The sequence below is a fragment of the Mastigoproctus giganteus genome, chromosome 1 (assembly GCF_048544385.1).
Source record: "Mastigoproctus giganteus isolate SK-2022 chromosome 1, ASM4854438v1, whole genome shotgun sequence".
Taxonomy (NCBI): Eukaryota; Metazoa; Arthropoda; class Arachnida; order Uropygi; family Thelyphonidae; genus Mastigoproctus; species Mastigoproctus giganteus.
The window spans coordinates 205,155,062-205,173,541 of NC_143575.1; positions in this window are offsets into that span (position 1 = coordinate 205,155,062).

Below are 18,480 nucleotides of genomic sequence, written 5' to 3' on the forward strand. Positions count from 1 at the left end.
GATGATTGTGATTTTGTTTTATAGTTTACACTTGCCCTCATTGTTTCTTTCAAAAGGGTAGCAGGGATATTTGTTTTTTTATGAGATTCGGTCCTTCGGATGCAATACTCTGCTGTTTTTTGATGAATTACCTGAAATTTTTTTAGGTTTCCTCAGAAACACTGCGAGACATGCTATTGGAGAACGCGAAATATGAATAAATGTTCGAATTGTAGAATAGAGATCTAAAATAATCACAACAAAAAGCACCATATAAACAAACGCTCCAATGCTGCTTCAAAACACACCACAGAAACACAGAAAAGCGGAACTAATTCGGAATGGAAGGTCATTTTGTAAAGGTTAAACTCCGTTATGATGAATCCCACTCGTCAGCGCGATTTCAAATTCGGTGAATCACCAACGAACAGGATGAGTTTTTTTTCCAGCAGTCCGGTTCTTCTTGCGCTATGAAGATCGAGCAGTTATGACGTCATCACCACGAGACACCAAATACCGCTTCAGATGTTGACCTTTTTGAGGAAGGTGTGGGAGGGTAGTTACAATGTGTGTCACGGTGGTCTGGCGTAAACTCGCTGGCTTACCAAAGAAGAAAGGGAGTGGAGGAGCAGCTGAGAGAAAGATCCCTATAGATACTGGTACTTCCTCGACCGGAATTCTCTAGCTAAGCGCTGAGTTAGTTAGTCCCATCTATTCTGCCTCGGGGATCTGTAGGCGCTATAAAAACTGCCCTGGTTATACGGTTTTATTTTCCGAAAACTCGAGTTTTTCATCCAGCAAAAAATATACGCAAATACAGACACCTCATAACCTTAGTTGCTTTGGCATTTGACATACATCTAGCCCTCTCTTAACATTTAAACCACGCAGAAAAACGTCGTTGGTGTAAGGCCCTAATCCCTTTGGTAACCATGGCAACCAATAGAACAAGCATTCGGAATTTACGATTAAAGATCACATTGATTAAACATCAAAGCCTTCATTCTGTATTTTATTTCAGTTATATGAAAATTGAACAGCTCTTTTTTTCTTTCTTTCTTTGCGCTTTTAGGATAACGTCTTACGTGATTATTTCTCCCTTCTTTTGGAGTTTATTCTCAACTCAATTTGATATTTTAGAGATGTTTTCAGCGTATCTTTTGAAGACCATATAAACAGTTCTCGGCAGGATCGATTCCTGTGGAATTCAGCAGCAGTTACCACGTTAATTGCCAACTGACGAACTCGTTGAGATGGTTTTAACAAAGACACGAGGTTTCGGATTGCCATGCGTTTTCTTCGAGAAACAATTCACGGAGATTAGATAACGAGACCACCTTTAGGGGGTTGGGGTTAACTTTCTCCACGAGTGGAAGGAGAGATTCGAACCAGAAAATAAACATCCACGGCCACGTAAAAGGATTTGGAATAATGATGTCCGCCCGTGATCATTGACGAATTTCCAGAAAGCATTGCACCGGCTTCCGATCGATATTTTCTGTCTTTGAGGACCAACTTATGTCTCAGTGCTTCCCTTTCTTTTCACTAGATGTCGCTGCTTGGCTAAAACCTGAAAATAGAAAAAAAAAAAATAACTTTAATTATTAGAAGGAAACAGAAAATTGAGAAAAATTATTTTTAGTGGGATGTTCACATCAGCTGGTGCCCCAATGTGCTGGGGGATTTTGGAGCCCTATCTGCTGAAGCATTTTGTGCATTTCAAATTTAAAATCAAACTGTCAACTCCCTTACACATCTGTACCTCAATTAAGTAGGAAATTTTCATATATTTTTCTTATAAATATCATAATTCTTCCTTACTATTAAAATTGTCCAACGCAATTCTCACGTTTCAGTGGCTGCCTTTTCCTATTCGTCTAAACCTTAAATTTTATAATTGTCCCGATTTCTTTGTTTAGAGCAAGTTCATCCTCGAAGTTAAAATCTCTTTCGATATACCCCTCAATTTCTATGACTGCAGTGCACCAAAAGCGAAAACACAAAAGACAAAAAAAAAGGGCAAACTTTCCTCGAGCAGTCTTAGGCTGGACAGTTCATCGACAGTAGGGTTATTTCACTACAGGTGGCGTAACTAATTTGAACCTAATTTTCTCCTACGGCCGCTTCCGGAAGGCGAAAGACCGGAAACAGATGGATCGGGAAATAAAAGTCGTAGTCATCTTGTTCCAAAGTCTTAGTTCCGCTTCGATATCTTCATTTCGATTTTTCCCACAGTGCGCCCCGTACAGGAAAAAAGGGGAAGTATTATCCGAGTTTATTATTTTTCCCTTGGGCTATTCGTATATATCCCATTTTGCCTGTTGGCTTTTTAAATTTAGGAAAAATAAATAAATAAAAAAAAAAGCGAAGTGAACTCGAGCTTGGGCAAAAATAAAGCTGAAAAAAAATTCCATTAGGTGGCCAGGGGAATAGATCCCGTATTCGCCCCAGGTGGAGACGGGATCGATTTCCAGCGAAGAAGTTCCCCATTTTTCTTGAACTTTTAAGTATTAATTCGTAAATTACGGATGGCAGCGGCTCTAATTAAATCGTAGACGGCAAGGGGCGTGTCCGGCCTTCTCTTTTCGGGGCCGCATTTCTCGAGGGCATCTAATGAAGTCGTCAATAATTTAGGTCGGTTGGTCGTGTCGTCGAGATGATTCGGACAGCTAAAACGGAGCTGTCGAGAGTGGCCAACCCTTAACAGCAGATGACAGGCGAGATAGACGAGCATAAATCTAGTTAACAACACTCATCAAAGTTCAGTTGATCCGAAACACGGGAAGTGTACCCGTGGAATTAACTACTGGTCTCGAACCTCTCGTCCGCGGAAAGTACACACAACTGCGGAGAAACTTAACAAATTGGATTAATGCGCGCTAACTTACAAACAGCATGGCGGGCCGAAATTAAATTCTCCTTATAGCGAGCACTACCTATAACACCACGCATTCGAAAGTATTTCCTAACTGTCGTCTGTAACTTCTGCTGCGCATTGTTACGTCACAGTGCTGTTGCTCGGCATTGTTAGGTGACTGCTGAAAAGCAGATCGTCAATTTCATAACAATGTCTTATTGTTAGAGGCAACCGACTGTTATAGGAATTACGAGGACGTCTTTTGGATAAAGAAAAAAAAAGTGGTCTTCTGCGTCCAGCCTTCGCGTTTCTTTTAGGTATATTGATTATGAAATAACAATGGAATGTAACGAAAATGCGAGACGAGAAAAGAAATTGTTGACAAATACTTGTATTGTTGCATTCGTGCCGTTCAACAAATGGCTGCAATCAAATGGGTTATTAGGCTATTGGCTTGGATCTTGCGCCTATCACTGAAGGCATGGATGACGTAACTTCCGTGATGTATTTTTCATGATCGATCATATATACTCGGTTGTAGGCGCCGTCCCCCAAGGATGTTTAACAACAAAAATAAATAAATGAAATGGAAAAGCGATCATATTTGGGAATTAGCTAAGCCGGAATGGATGAAAATGAGGGCACACCACTTGATACCGGAAGTCAGTTAGTCTTACTTAAAAGTGGATGGTTAGGCCTAATTGTACTAAATAACTATAGCTAATTATAGGTAGAAAAGCGACACGCAGAGAGATGTGACATTGTATAGCGCTCTGTTATTTAAATAAATGACTCAGTAAAGCGCAGGATTTGCCAAGGGAGTCATTAAATACTGGGGTACTTAATCACCCTGTCACTTTAATTCGGATGAAACGAAAAAGTAAATAGAGGTCGCTTGAACATCGGGAGGTGCTTCACCACAGAAATACGGAATCTGGAGAAGTCAAGTCATGTCTCTGAATGTATAAGATGTTTCCTTTCTGGAAAATAAAAGAAAAGAAAGTCTCCTTCAGCAGAAATTAAGTCTCTTTACTCCTCAGAATAATATATATATAATCTTTAAAAAATAACAATAATAAGTTGTGCCTAGCTATATCCAACGCACTCTTACACTAAGCTGTCGGAAATAATAATGTTATTTGCTAGAATAAATTGAAGATTTTGTAATTCTCATAATAAGCTGTGCGGGGGGGGGTTGTATAATATGTTTACAATGAGGTACGGCGACGGGGGCAGGGGGTGGTAATTGCACGAACGTTGCAATAATAATAATAAATTAATAAATGGTTCTATGTAAACCATCCTTCTTTATGAAAACTTCTATAGGGGCACCCAACAATGGAATGTAACGAAAATGCGAGACGAAAAATGAAATTGTAAACAAATACAGTATTTGTATTGTTGCAATCGTAACAATACAAGTACACGTATTTGTCATATAATTGCGTGTGATGACGTCACTTCAGTGACCGATCCGATTTATTCAGTTGATGCCACAGGGATGAGTGTGGCCGTGTTTACAATGACGAATACCCTCTGTTGTCCGGTGGTCGTGAAGGGCACGCTTCGGTAGCGGCTTTTTTTTTGTTGTTGTTTCCTAAGATCTCGCTAAATAAAAAGAACAAAAAAAAAAAAAAAAAACGAAGGAGCTTCGGTGTTCTCCTGGTGATTGACGGTGATTAATGTTTCTTTCTAAAGGTTTTGCCGCAGTAACTGGGCGACTTCCGTTAGAATTTATTACGGACTGAAGTTGACGAAACAGAAATCCGCTCTTCCGAAGTCGGCTTAACATCGGCATCGATTTCTCAAAGTTTGCTCGGATTTCGATTTAAACCATTTGTTATAAGATCGGCAATACCGTCCTTAAAAATACGTCCAGCGAATGTTCGGCGCTCTTCGAAGGAATACGCGTATCGATATCGCCGATTCGTCACAGACGCGACGGCGTGGTCCGTTGTTCGAAAATTATGCACGTGCTCGTATCAACATTTTACTTCTGCGAAAACCCTTCGTGCCTTGTTAACGGAATGAGTTGTCCAAATACTCCGGCAGAGCGACCTTGGCGTGCCAACAATGGGCAGAAGTTGATCATTGTTACGTCACTTCCACGTTTCTGGCATTTTGCCATCAGTCGGCCGAGCGCTGTCACTCCGAATAAAATTAGTTGGAGCCGCCTAAGTGGGCCGTATTTTTCACTCCGATTATTTCGTAGCCTGGCGAAGGTCCGAAGTGAATAGGAGCTCACGTCGGATTAACCTATTATGCAAATGAGACCTATTTTGTTTTGTCTACGTTAAATTGATCAAATTAATTCCGAGATGGGCAAAATAGTCGAGAGATAATGTGGTGGAAGTTTATTAAATGTGTTCGGTGTTTTGTGGGGCATTTTGGCTTGTTGCCAATTTGCATTAATAATTACGGATCGTCACGATAATTCAAAAAGATGTCGTGAATCGGAACGAGGGTGTATAAAAATCTACAAATTGATACTTTAACAATCAGGGGTAGTCTGAAGATTGGCAAATAGCCAAAATTTAAATTCGGAACACCTTAAATGGCTGGGTTTTAAGTTGAAAACATTCATTAAAGTTTGTCTTTGCAATCAATCGTATTCCTGTTTGTATTTTCCACTGTGGATGGCAGTGATCCTTGCTAGATGGAATCTCTTCGGGGATCCGAGTAAAACTGGTTGTTGTTCCAATGCCAGCGGAGTTTCTTTTACACTCCATCCACAGTCTAAGCTCTATTGACCATCGTAAAGTTTCTGACGTTTAGGGCCGGTCCTAGAGCTCAGGGGAAGGTGCGAAAATTAATTTGGAAGAAAAGGACAGCAAGGAGGAGTTCTTTGCTGGATTGTTGACCCCTTTATTGGGGTTTTAGAGCCATTTACAGTCCAGCACGAGGCCCGGGTGTGTTGAATTTCTGCCCCTTCTCCAAAAGGAACGGTCCTGCCGAGATGCATTTGTTAAAGAGGATGTTGTCCACCTTTTTCTCTCCCCTTAGCGTTAAGGGTTGACTGCGACATCTTCACCATTCTGGGCATCATTAGACGAAGTCATTCTTGCGGATAATTCCCCCCTCCCCTTTCCTCCGCCATTACATTTGGTAACGAATTACAGTCCGCGTGCACCCACAAGTCAAGCGGATTACCGGAAAGTCTAACGTAGCAGCACCATCGCAGACACAAATCGCTTTCCGTAATGGGTGTGCGTCCGTACTGTCGCGGTATTTCGGTTCGTAACACTCCAATACAAGAGGGAAATGGCATCGTGCGCGGAGGACAGACTGCACCACACAACTGGGCCGTCGTAAAAATGTTAAGAGCGGAGAAGAGGACCCTTCCGGTGCTCGAGCTCGGAGCCACTTGTAATCACTCGAGAGGTTCGCGTAATGAGTTTCTGTGCATGCTAACGAATTCTTGCCCCCCATCCCCAACACGGTTTGCCGTCCCTTTGTGTTCCTCCCCCTCACAACCAGAAGAAGGGATAATTGAGTACTAACAAACGACACGACTTCGCCTCCTCCTCTTAACGCCGGATCATTGCCGTGTGCGCGAGTTTTGGCCGTAATGCTTCGCTCGTGACGAGTGCTCGCGTGCGTGTCTGTACGCAGGATTCGCTCGACTAAAACTAATGGCCGACCAAAGTCGTCGAAGCATGCCTGCGTTCGTAAGTCTCTAAGACGAGTATCGGTAGTTAATTAGATATTAATTAAGCGCGTCTCCTCACTTTACAGGGCACCCGTAAGCAAACAGCACTGTGGCTGCAGCTATTAAACTCCGAACACAATTTTCTCCTTATCGAAAACTAATGATATTGTCGGATGCACTTGCCCTACTATTCGTATCAATTAAACGTGCCAGTGGAAGGCAATCGGTCAATTTTATTTGGCAGTCAGTGCCATCTAGGGATGAAAAGTTGCACTTCTGCAATCCGAAGGTTTTATTTAAGATCTTGTAATTGCATTTCATTAATAAAAAGCGAATATGCTGATCCGATTTCCTGAAATTTCATTTTAAAAAAAATCAGAAACATCGTAAATATATGCAACAATCATCCGATGATGTCATCAACCAAACGATTTTTTCACGAAGATTATTGTTTATTCGCTAACAATTGAAAAATCCATTGTATCTTTTGGGATTATATATTTACTCATTTTATGAAAAATAAAAAATAAAAAAACAAGCAGAACATCCAATAATTTATAAATACAGGGGCAATCCTTATGAATAGACTAACCAACACATGATAGCTGAGATATTACTTATTTCTGTAAACGTTTCGGATTGATTACATCAGTCCATCCTCAGCGTGCTGCTGGTCGCCAAATGTCTGTAGTGGTCCTCCACCCACTGCATGCCTCCTATTTTATATACGACAGATCAGATTTGCTTCACTAGAATCAGAGAAGTATCCGAATATTTGGAAAGAATAGCGCGATCTCAGGGTTGGATACTTAGCACCATTTCATGGGCGAGTGCATTTGCCGAATGTATTGGCCACTCTAGTAATTCTACTATGATTGGGGATTAGAAACAGCAGAATATACAATAAGCTAGGTCTAATCCCAGTACTTTCCCTACATAACTGGCGAGGTTTGTGTGTCTGCAGCAAAGAATAGAATCCAAGCTCGCACGATGGCCGGCAATTATGCTTTCTGTATGTTCAAAGCTCTTTGCGATTTGGTTAAGCCTGTTAATGAGGAACTCTGTTGTACTCCCCACTGCGTTTTCCCCAAAGGCAAATCTGAAACAGTTGTTAAATGAAATCTAATCCTGGTACTAAACGATTGTAATTGCCTTTGCGGTCTTTTCCAGCAGGTGTTCATAAATTCAACTTGGATTATAAAATTAGTGTCTAAAAATTCGAAATTATAGAATAACAAAACTCCCTCTGGAGACATTGGCGACACCTAACGAACCAATTTCTAACTACTCACTGTCAAAGTTTGGGACGACTTCTATTATTAATTCAAGAGAGTTGAATCCGTGGGCAATTTTCTTAAGTTACAGCCACCCATCCACTATCACTTTTTGTGTCTACTAGTGGAATTTTTCCTCAAATAGCTTCCATCGAAGTTTGCTTTTCACTTATCAGGGACGGACCACTGAAATAATAAAAATGTGTGGCCGGGGAGTTCTGAAACTCTAAAGGCTTAATATGGAAGACGTTATTAAATTTTAAAAAGACTACAGAATTATAGATGACCCTCTAGAGTTCGAACTAAGCTCGGAAGTTTTCCCTTTGGAGCACTAAACGCTAGCCTCCTTAAGTATCGATGTCATCACCCACCTTTTACAGACATCCATCTGACCTTTACAACGACGGTGGTTGATTGCCACGAGCAGCTCACAAGATAGTCTAAAGAGGAGAAAATTTCTAAGAAACCCGTTACTAAGAGCAACAAATAAACATAAGACCAAACAGCGCAGGAAATGAACCCCGATGATCATATTTCAGAGTGCGGAGAAACAGTAAAAGCATCTTTTCTTCAAAGACATCTCAAGACGTTTCTAAGAACTTCTATAACTCTTGGAGCCTCCGCTATCTTTAACACAAAACGAATTTAAAGAGCACTAAAGTAGCCATAAATAAGAGCATGGTCATAAAGAGCATCTGCTATCCAGAGCCTCCTAATGTACAATATGTTTACAGCTCTTTAAATATAAGAAGCCATCAAGAAAACTTGGTGTAATGGATTTAAGAAAACCCATCGTGACTCACTAACCTCCCGCTGTCCTTTTACTCGTTCGGAACAGTCATCTTCTACATTTATTGCGTTTCTTGAAACAGTTCTTAAGTACAAACTGGGTGTTATCATACGGAAAGAATGCCACGCACGTGACTGTTCAGTTTTCAACCTAATTCTTGGCCAGCGATTATCTTGTACGCAATTGGAACTATCAACAACTATTCCCTTGGACAAAAACAGCTTAGTTTTCCTGACTGATAGTCTGGAGAGAGAGGTATGGGTACCGGCGACCTTACTGACCTCCGCGTCAGCACGAATGAATCACTGAAAGGTCAGAGAAAGAGCGATAACCAATCCTTCAACAATTGAAAAGGTTCATACTCAAAATGAACATGAATGGACTTTTAGCCCGAACTGATGGAGTTGTTCCACAGTTTCGTGCTAAAGTTCAATAGAAAGTATTTGTTATGTGACTTCACTTGTTTTTGTTCAGCAAAGAAATGGTGGATTATGTTGTAGCTACGTAGAATGGATCGTTAATTAAATGGATGTTATTTATTTTGACTTTTCGAAAGCCTTTGACTTAGATACATTGCCTGTCCATGTTCTAAATTAAGCCAGTGCTCTAAAACGGGTTCTTAAATCTAAGATCAGCAAATAGGTGTCCAGAAAATCCCAAAATGTTTAAAAGAATCTTTCGCAATTTCACCGATATTAGGTTCATGTTATAAGTATTCACCTTTCTGGTCTCCAGCAAGGGAGAAACTCATAAGTATTATCCAAAAAGATATTTGATGACAAAAATTTTGATTTAATTTCTGAACTGCGGTCTTGTACGTTTTTAAAGTCCACCTACGAGGTGTGATCAGAAAGTTTGGGGACTAAGCTAGTATTTGGGAAATCTTACCAGCTGTTCGGATGGGTCTTCTTCCAAGTAATGCTGACTAACTCAGCCACGGTGCATTGAATCGAACTGAAAGCTAAAATTACTTGTTTGTAAGAGACGTACTGTTTATCGAGAAATGTTCAGGAACGCAATATTATATTAAAGAATAAAAATTCCTTTAAGAACACAAATATTTTGTGATTTTTTTTTTTTAATTCGGAAAAACAATTTGTGAATTTTAGTAAAATTAATAAATCCTGAAGTGGGCCTATTAAAAGTAAATAAATAAATAAAATAACATTTTATGAAGATTTGCAGTTTTTTCGCGATATTTGGAAAAAAATGGTTTTAGTATAAGCCATTTTTTAATCATAAAACAGGTAATCCATCCATTCATGTTTTGTGGCTGGCAGGATTTAAAATGGCTAACTAATACAATGATCGTAATGCTTAGAGCATAACAAGCTTTGCCTTCACCACAAGTTGCCTTGATATTGCACTATTTCAAAAAAGAGAAAAACATTGCCAAAAGTTTATTCCGCCATTTATAACACGAGACATTGCTATAACCGTCTGTTTCAGGACTTATTGGTCCCTCATCGGATAGCACGTGGACTCTACTGACTAATCATTTTGTATTTTAAAGTTAAAAAATTTACAAACCTAATTAGAAGACATTTATTTATTTAATAATACATACGCTTCCCAGAAGGGTGAATCCAAATGTATGGTTATCGTACTAGATAACAACCACCCCAAAGTCCGGAGACGAGTACTTCAACCCATCCCCTGCTCCCGAAGGAGCCAAAAAAGTGGTTTCGTTTCTGAGATCACCATCAACAGGCCAACTGGTTATTACAGACTCCACCTCTATCCCCACACGGATCTTCTCTTCCAAATGTTTTTTAAACCTGTGAAAACTGATGGAATTCGCTAGCGAATTCTTACCAAACCATATTTCTCGCACTCTGACAAGCAAGAACAACTTTAATATTAACCGGCTGAGAAAGTTTTATCAAATTCTCCAGTGTGATACGTTCCAGCCATAAATCTTACATCCTCTCACCCACAGCTACTAAACAGACAGTTACGCTCGTTAACTTTGACATTGATCATAAGACATCGGCTACTTTTCGCACTCAGAAAACCCACTCGCTGCATAAAAAGTAACAGTTTCTGTCTCTGGATTTTCAAACGGGAATTGCTCGCGTCACCGGGAGATTTTCATTTCTAGTTGCAACACGACACTGATACGCGAGAAAGCATCCTTGACAAGAACCGAGTCTTCGAATCATTCGAATATTCCACGAGCAGAAGAGTGGTGGGGGCCGACTTCATCTTTTTTTGTTCCATAAAAGAAACATTATCTTTTTCCTTTTTTTTCCCAACCTAATGCAAGCTCCCAAGTATGACTTGATATGTGCCTTTTATAGGATAAATCTCAGCCAGTATTGAATAAATCATGGGATTCTTATAGAGCTCGAGATGGGCGTGTTTTTAATGTGATAAACATCCTTAAAACTGTTGAAAGAATTTTTTTTTTTTCCCGAGACCCATCCCAAAGAATAAAAATGTTCTTAGGAAGCTGTTTCCATGGTAACGGGATAAAAAAAAAAAAAAAAGGATAAATGTTCGGTCTGCTCTACTTGGAGGTTGAAGCGAAGATAAATTGGCAAGATTACACCGGGATCAAAGTCTGCCTTAACCACAAGTTGCCTTGGTATTGTACTACTTTAAAAATGATAATGGCGGATAATCTGAGCTTGGTTTAACCTTATGGATTAGATTTGTGTGTGGCCAAAAATACGACCAAAGCAAAGGCCCAGAAAGTAACAACGTATCCTGTAAAAAAGCCAAGAAGATTTCCCCAGACTGATGTCCATAATAAAAGAAGTAATTGGTAACTCCTATAGCGTACACTGGGAAGTGTTGATGAAAGTCTTTTGTCCATGATTCTCGTTTCTACTAATAAAAGAACTTCGTAACTCGACTAACAGATTGCAATTAAGGGCACCTGCTCTGTCATAAACAGCGCACGTTACTCTAACCTCCAGAAGAATTTTGTTATTTCTTTAATTATGTTTCTTTTGTGAACAAACCCCCATTTAGACTTCGGGAGCTTGAACCTCAGAGTTTAATGGTCACAGAAACTGCTGCAAAGGCTTCAAAAATATTTCAATAGAATTGCTAAGAGCGGTACAGGAGGATGCCACAAGTAATACAGAATTTGTTTTTTGTAATTCAACTTATATTTGAGTCCGTTAGCGATTTTGTTAAAATTGAAAAGGTTTAAAACTAGCTTTAAAGTATTTTAAAATTAAAATACAAGCTGAAGAAGAAATACAAAGTTCGAGGGGTATTCCTAACTTTTGTGAACTCGGTGTAAAATATCGAATCAAATATTCCAGTAATGTTTAAACGATGTAACTTTTCCACTGATTTAATTTGTGTTATCTGCACTTTGTAGACAGAAAACCGAATTTAACACTCACACAACAATGTTGGTGGTTAATAGTGACTACAATAACAGGAAGCAGCTCACCTGAAAGAGGATTCTTGTCAACGTGTGTGCTGGTTCAGTTGTAGTTATTACATCGTCATTATAGTGATAAATGGAAATCGACAGCACTTAAATTGAAGCCTACAACACCTAGAAGGCATTGCCTCCATAATGTTGATTCTGTGTCAGCGCTGAACCATAAAACTATCACGCTGTAGGCTGTCAACCAACAGCGCAGCACTCGATGGCAGCCACTGATGTGAAAGAGAATAAAGAGAATTGGCCAGTGGCACCAATACGCACGGTCTATTGTTATGGGATGGATATTATCGACCTTAACTCTGAAGATCTTCACTTCTCAGATAAAGGAATTCCACTTATAACCATTATTTCAGGACTTCAATTTGCGACTTCGTTTTATGGACACATTTCAGTGAATTCTACAAACATTTTAACGGGTTGCTGGAATGTCGCGTATACACCTTAATAAGAATTCTTACATTCCTTTTAATATTTCATAAAGTATTAAGGAGAGCCCTTGGAATTTAGTGTCCGGAGAGTTGGTACATTGGGAGCAATATTTCTCCGAAATGTGCACAATCAGCGGGATATGGAGGCGTTACCAAGGCAACGATGCGGATAGTCGGTGAATTTCAAGCATTTCACTGTAATAAATCGTTGAAGGTACTTTTAATCCCTTCAGTCTGTTTTATAGACACGCTTTCAGATAAAAAAAAAAAAAAAAAAATTGAATTAATGTCGGAAAGATGAGTGGGAGAATATTACGAAACCAAAACTACAGATCCGAGTGCGATTTCGAACTACAGCACACGCGAGTTTGATTTAATAGAAAATTATAAAGTTCTCCGTTGTATCAGCTGCTATCCTCGACCTAACTTTTTTTTATATTTTAATTTTGTTCTTCCACTCTTTTCTGTCCTTCCAGTCCCCATTCAATCCATCCCTCTCCTTTTCCAGGTATCCTCTCTTCCCCCATTCTCATAACATGTCCATACAATTCTAATCTTTGTTCTATTCTGTGTATGACATTTTTTTGAGCATCCATTGATTTTCTTACATCTTCATTCTTGAATCTCTCCAATTTATACCTTCGGGCTGATCTTCTCCAAAAATCCATCTCGATAGCTAGTAATTTCTTATTTTGACTTTCCTTTTTGTACAAACCTCACATCCATGGTAGATTCGTGTGTAACAAAATAATCGCTCGTACTTTGTACCTTACAAACATAGTGGTCAACCGTATACCAAAACAAACCCGAAAAAAAAAGCTTAAACGAAAATAAATTCTTTATCTAGATAATTTAAAAATATTTTTATAAAAAAAAATTTCGGTTTTTAAATTTTTTCTCAATTTTTATTTATTATTTTGTTGCCATCTGTAAATTTATTTAAACACCATTATTTTTTCTAAAGTACCATTTTTATAAACAGCTAACTTTTTACATTTGGAAGATTCAACTTGAGTTATGGTTGCCTTTGAGGAAACTGTTTGACGGATTCTATTAATACATATTTATAGAATGCGCATGCGCTGATTAATGTATAACAAATATCAAATTTCCAGGAATTTAAAGCTTGTTCAGCATCCCTCTAGGAGATTGTCCAACCTAAATCATTCTTCCTGTGGTTACCAAAGAGCTCTTGTAGAAGAAACAAAACATCCAGAAACCATGTTGCAAAGAACGCTGTAGGTGTTTGTGCGTTTTCGAAGGAGCATCCAAACAAATACTTTATGTAAATTGCCTCGTTTGCATGAGAATGTTCATATTACGAAGTACTCCATTACAGAAAAGAGGGTAATTAGTTGAAGTTAGCGCATGTAATTTGTTACAATGTTAACAATTGTCTTCGGCGAATCCTCGATTCGACATTCTTTTCTCCCCTCCTCATCCACCCACCCGCAAACAAGGACACAACAAAAAACTACTCAAAGGTACGTTACTAACACGCATTAAAGAGAAAGAAAGGATTCATTACCGTGACGTTATGGAGGGATGAAGTACCGTCCACGCTACTCTCGCAGGAAATGAAATCTTCAAAGAAACTGCTAATTACTAGTGCTGTGTCTTTGTTCGAGCAAATGTTTTTATAAACAGGAATATGAAAGGCATAATGAGTTGGAAACAGCGAGTTACGGATGCTGATTTAGCCAGAGATAGGAGAGGGGATGGACAACAAAGATGGGCTGGAATCGATAAAAAGATTCGCATTAGAACCTCTTGGTTCAGTTGTGAAGCAGAATGGGCTCTGTTAATTGCGCTCTGCAGAGAGAGGATCGTTGTCAGCATCCATTTGAAATGGTATTTATTAATACCACGATGGGGAAGAGAGGAAAAAATTAACAAATCATAAATGCATCCTCCTTGTGAATACGTATGTCCTCCCTTTAGTTTTTTTATGCACAGAGACGTTGAAATAGTTTGCAAAAACGGCCATCAGTCGCGTACTACCAGGAAATTAGTGTTTAAGCAACTCTAAAGGGTGCATCAGGGTTGAAAAGTCAAAAAATACAAATTTAATTTCTATATATAGCAATTCCACATTGTAAATAAATTAAGCAAATTTTAGCTTTTGATCAGGTCAACCAATGGTGCCATCTAAGGATATGGGATGAAGAATTTCATTATGGTGGGTATACCGTGCGCAGGTGGGATAGAAAGGGTTGAAGAAGTCATTATTCTGATCAAAAGCTTTCTGAAAGTGGTCAGACTGTAAGCAGAGAGAGAGATCGAGTCTTTGGTCTATAACATACCCTAGACGAGTGTATGTCATAGACCAAACAATTCTAAAGAGTATGACAAGAAACTTCTTTAAACAACCTGAATGAGCAGTCATGTGTGATTGCCTCATTATGGGTGACTCGGACCCTGCCTCTGACAGATTGTAAATCATGGACTGGTAATATGCTAGATTTTTGAGCCGTCGCGATAATTATTATTTATTCCATATCAGAGACAGTACAGAGGGACATATCGTCGATTTGGTTCTCATCAAGGATTCAAACTGCATCCAAAATTAGACATTCCAAGAACCAATAGCGGGTAGTGATCACAATGTCACGAAATAGGTTAGTGTCCAAAGAGATTTCTATGGTCAAAGAGGAGGGCTCAGATTTCAAGAGGAGAGGAATAGAATGGATTGAGGTATTTTCTCGTTTCATCCTGGACGCTTAAAATGTATTTGTTCGAGTGGAGCAGTTCCACAAAAGAAAGATGTCGAAGTGGATGACCAGAGACGTTAAAGGTTTTATTGATCAGAAGAAAATAAAAGGCATGGGAGAGTGGCAAACTATCTCGAAATATTGATTCGATTTATACGTGTATTATAAGCATACATGTAACAGAACCACGGACGGCCTAGGACAAGGAAAAGCTGAATGCAAGAAATCACTGACAAAACGAGCTAAACATGGAGCAAAGAGTTCTTTTTGTACCTTAATACAAAACGGAGGAGAGCAAATGAGATGGGTCTCTTACTGGATCGAAATAGAAAAGTCATAAAAAGCCCATCAGAAATGGCAGTCGAGTTGAATGTTTGCAAATATCTTTACAATTAAAAGACTTTTAGAACCACGAGGGAACACTGACAAGGAGGGAGATCGTTGTGAATTAAGTGACATGCCAATCTCGGAAAAGAGTCAATCAGAAAAACTACCGAGGTTGAGCGAAGGTAAACTTCCAGTTGGGAATGTTAATAGTAGTAGTAGTGGCATGTGATGCAAGAAAGCCAACTGTATGAGCTTATGCAGCATCACCCAAAAAAAAAAAAAAAAAAATCACACCATTCCCTCCAAATGCCTGTCCAGTTCCTCCTTAAATTTATTCAAGCTATCAACTTCCACAACGACAGATGGAAGTTTGTTCCAGCAATTAACTACCCGCTGGCTAAAGGCAAATTTCCGCACATCTATTCTACATCTGTCTTTTCTTAATTTGAATTTATGACCCCTTAGGTTCATAATCTGAACAAGTGGAAGGATCCCATCAGAATTCAGCGTGCTCAACCCATTCAAGGCCTTATACACCTCAATCAGATCACTGCGCAGGTGCCTAGTCTCCAGCCACTGCAATTTGCAGAACTTAAGCCTCTCTTGGTAAGAGGATCCCTTCATTCCCCTCACCAATCTTGTTGCCCTTCTCTGTACACGCTCAAGTAAATCTACATCCTTCCTAAAATGAGGCCTCCAGACCTGTATGCAGCACTCAAGGCGTTTCCTGACCATTGCCTTATATAGAGGGATAATCACCTCCTTTTCCCTGCTAGCAAAATTCCTATATATCATTGACAAAACCCCATGACCTGCCCTGGCAGCCTGTCTGCATAATTACTCCCAGGTCTTTTTCATTTCTACCACCTTAAGCGTAGTACCACACAGTTGGTACGTTTCTCTGGGGTTACTTCTACCCATATGCAGTACTTTGCATTTGTCAAGGTTAAACTTCAGTTGCCACTTCTTAGCCCATCTGCCCAAATTATCTAGACCCTGTTGCAGTAGCACACTGCCATTACTGTCATTAACAACCCTGCCAACCTTTGTATCATCTGCAAACATCGACATTAAGCCTGATATACCTTCATCAATGATATTGATGAAGGTATATCAGATCGTTAGGCTTCAGGGAGATCTCCCGGGAAAGGAGAAGCGCTAACGTCTCCCTAGTCAACAAAGGAGTTGCGAAAGACACGATGGACAGCTATAGACCAGTGAGTTTGTTTCACTAGTCAAGTGTGTATTAAACGTCACAGCAGCTAAGGTTGTGAGGGGTCTGTAATTGCGTATATTTTTTCGGTCAGCTTGCTGGACCAAAAATCTGACATTTCCGTAGAGCATTCCAAATATCATTCAAATCGAACTAATAGAAATGATATAATTAATTCTTTGTCCGTCCGTCTGCATGTAATAACTCTTCCCACTGGATGGATTTTAACGAAATTTTATATTTCGCTCTGTAAGAAAGATTTGTCGATCCTTCCTATGTTTCATTAAAACCACAATTCCAGCAATTATTCTTTTCTGGAAAGTATATCACATGGCTATCCATATACTGTAGTTGAAGCAACTGGATATTAGGCCGCTGATATGGGCAGAAACGAAATTTTCTCTGTTCGCGCATAAATAGTGCTTTTTTCTGTAAATCGAATCCGGAATTATTAACGTTTGCTAATGCGCACATTAACTACCTTTTTTTTTTTTTGTAATGAACTTATATTTTTCAGCACGTGCAAACCCCAGAACTTGATTTTTGCCGAAGCTGCTGTCTTAGTGCATGCATTCTTTTAAGGAGCAGAACACGTATGTTAGACTGCCCCCAACCCACTATAATTATGATGGTGGTGGCGCGGCTGCCCCACTAACCCCCTTCCCTCAAGAGGAAAGTCCGCAGCGAAAACGCTGCGGAGTTTAGTCTTCTCGCGTCCCTAGCCCTATCAAATTTTCGTGTACCCCTCTTCGCGAAGGGCGGTTTGTCTGTTGTGAGGGGAAAACCGGAGTCAATCCCGGTGAAAAACCTCACGACCACGGTTTGAGACCGCCAAACTCAATGCTGAATGCCCCTGAGAAAATTCCCATGAGGGTAGCAGCTGGAATCGAACCTCGATCAGCTATTCAGCAAGCCAGCAACGCTGCCACAAGACCACCGTGGCCCCGTATGCTCTCGCTTTAATGTCGGTATTTCACATGTCTCACCAGTCGCGTGGCTAGTCATGTGACGTCATCGCTAAACTTCCGTTACATTCCTCGAATGAAATTTTAACATACATCAGAACTACCAACCAAATTTTCCTTTTATTCTTCGCAGACATCTTAAAGTCTGAAAGTTGATATTCACAGATTTCGATAACGCCAGAACTTTTTAATGAAATAGAAAATAAAAAAAAAAAACGGAGTAACCCGGAACAAAAACATCTCCGTTGCTTCCTGAGAAAGAATTACTTATTTAACGCGGAGCGATAAAGAACTCCAAATTCCTGACACTTCCACGAGGACGATGCACAAAGTTTTAGTCGAGTTAAGGGAAAGTTTCTTAGAGTATGCAGTCGCTAATCAGGTTAGCATTTATCAGAAGCTTCCCCGAGCAAACAGACGATTTTCCATTCGCTCAGGAAGTGACTGCATGCCCCTAAAAGAATGCCCGCACGAGGTGATACATAATGTACCCTTAATAAACTCATTAAAGGCATGCCTCCAGCTAAAGGAACTTAATTTGTTCCAGATGGCTTTGATTTAAAGTAATCGTGACAAACACGCCAAACCGCCTTGATGAGGTGTCTTCTTTCATCCACACAGTCACCTCGAATAACGCTGCCTCTTCTAATTCAATTTCCACTGTCTTTTACTTCCTAACGACGCAGCTAAATGAAACAATAAATACTTTCTTAACCTTGTCTCGGCAGAGGTAATGGGCCTTCTTTCATTTTTCCATATTCTGTTATTATTAAATAGAGAGAGAGAGCGCTGCCTGTTAAAATATCCTCCTCAAAGTACCTGTCCGATAAAACATAAGAGAATAAAATCGCTAAACTGAATTAAATCCTGTGAAATTG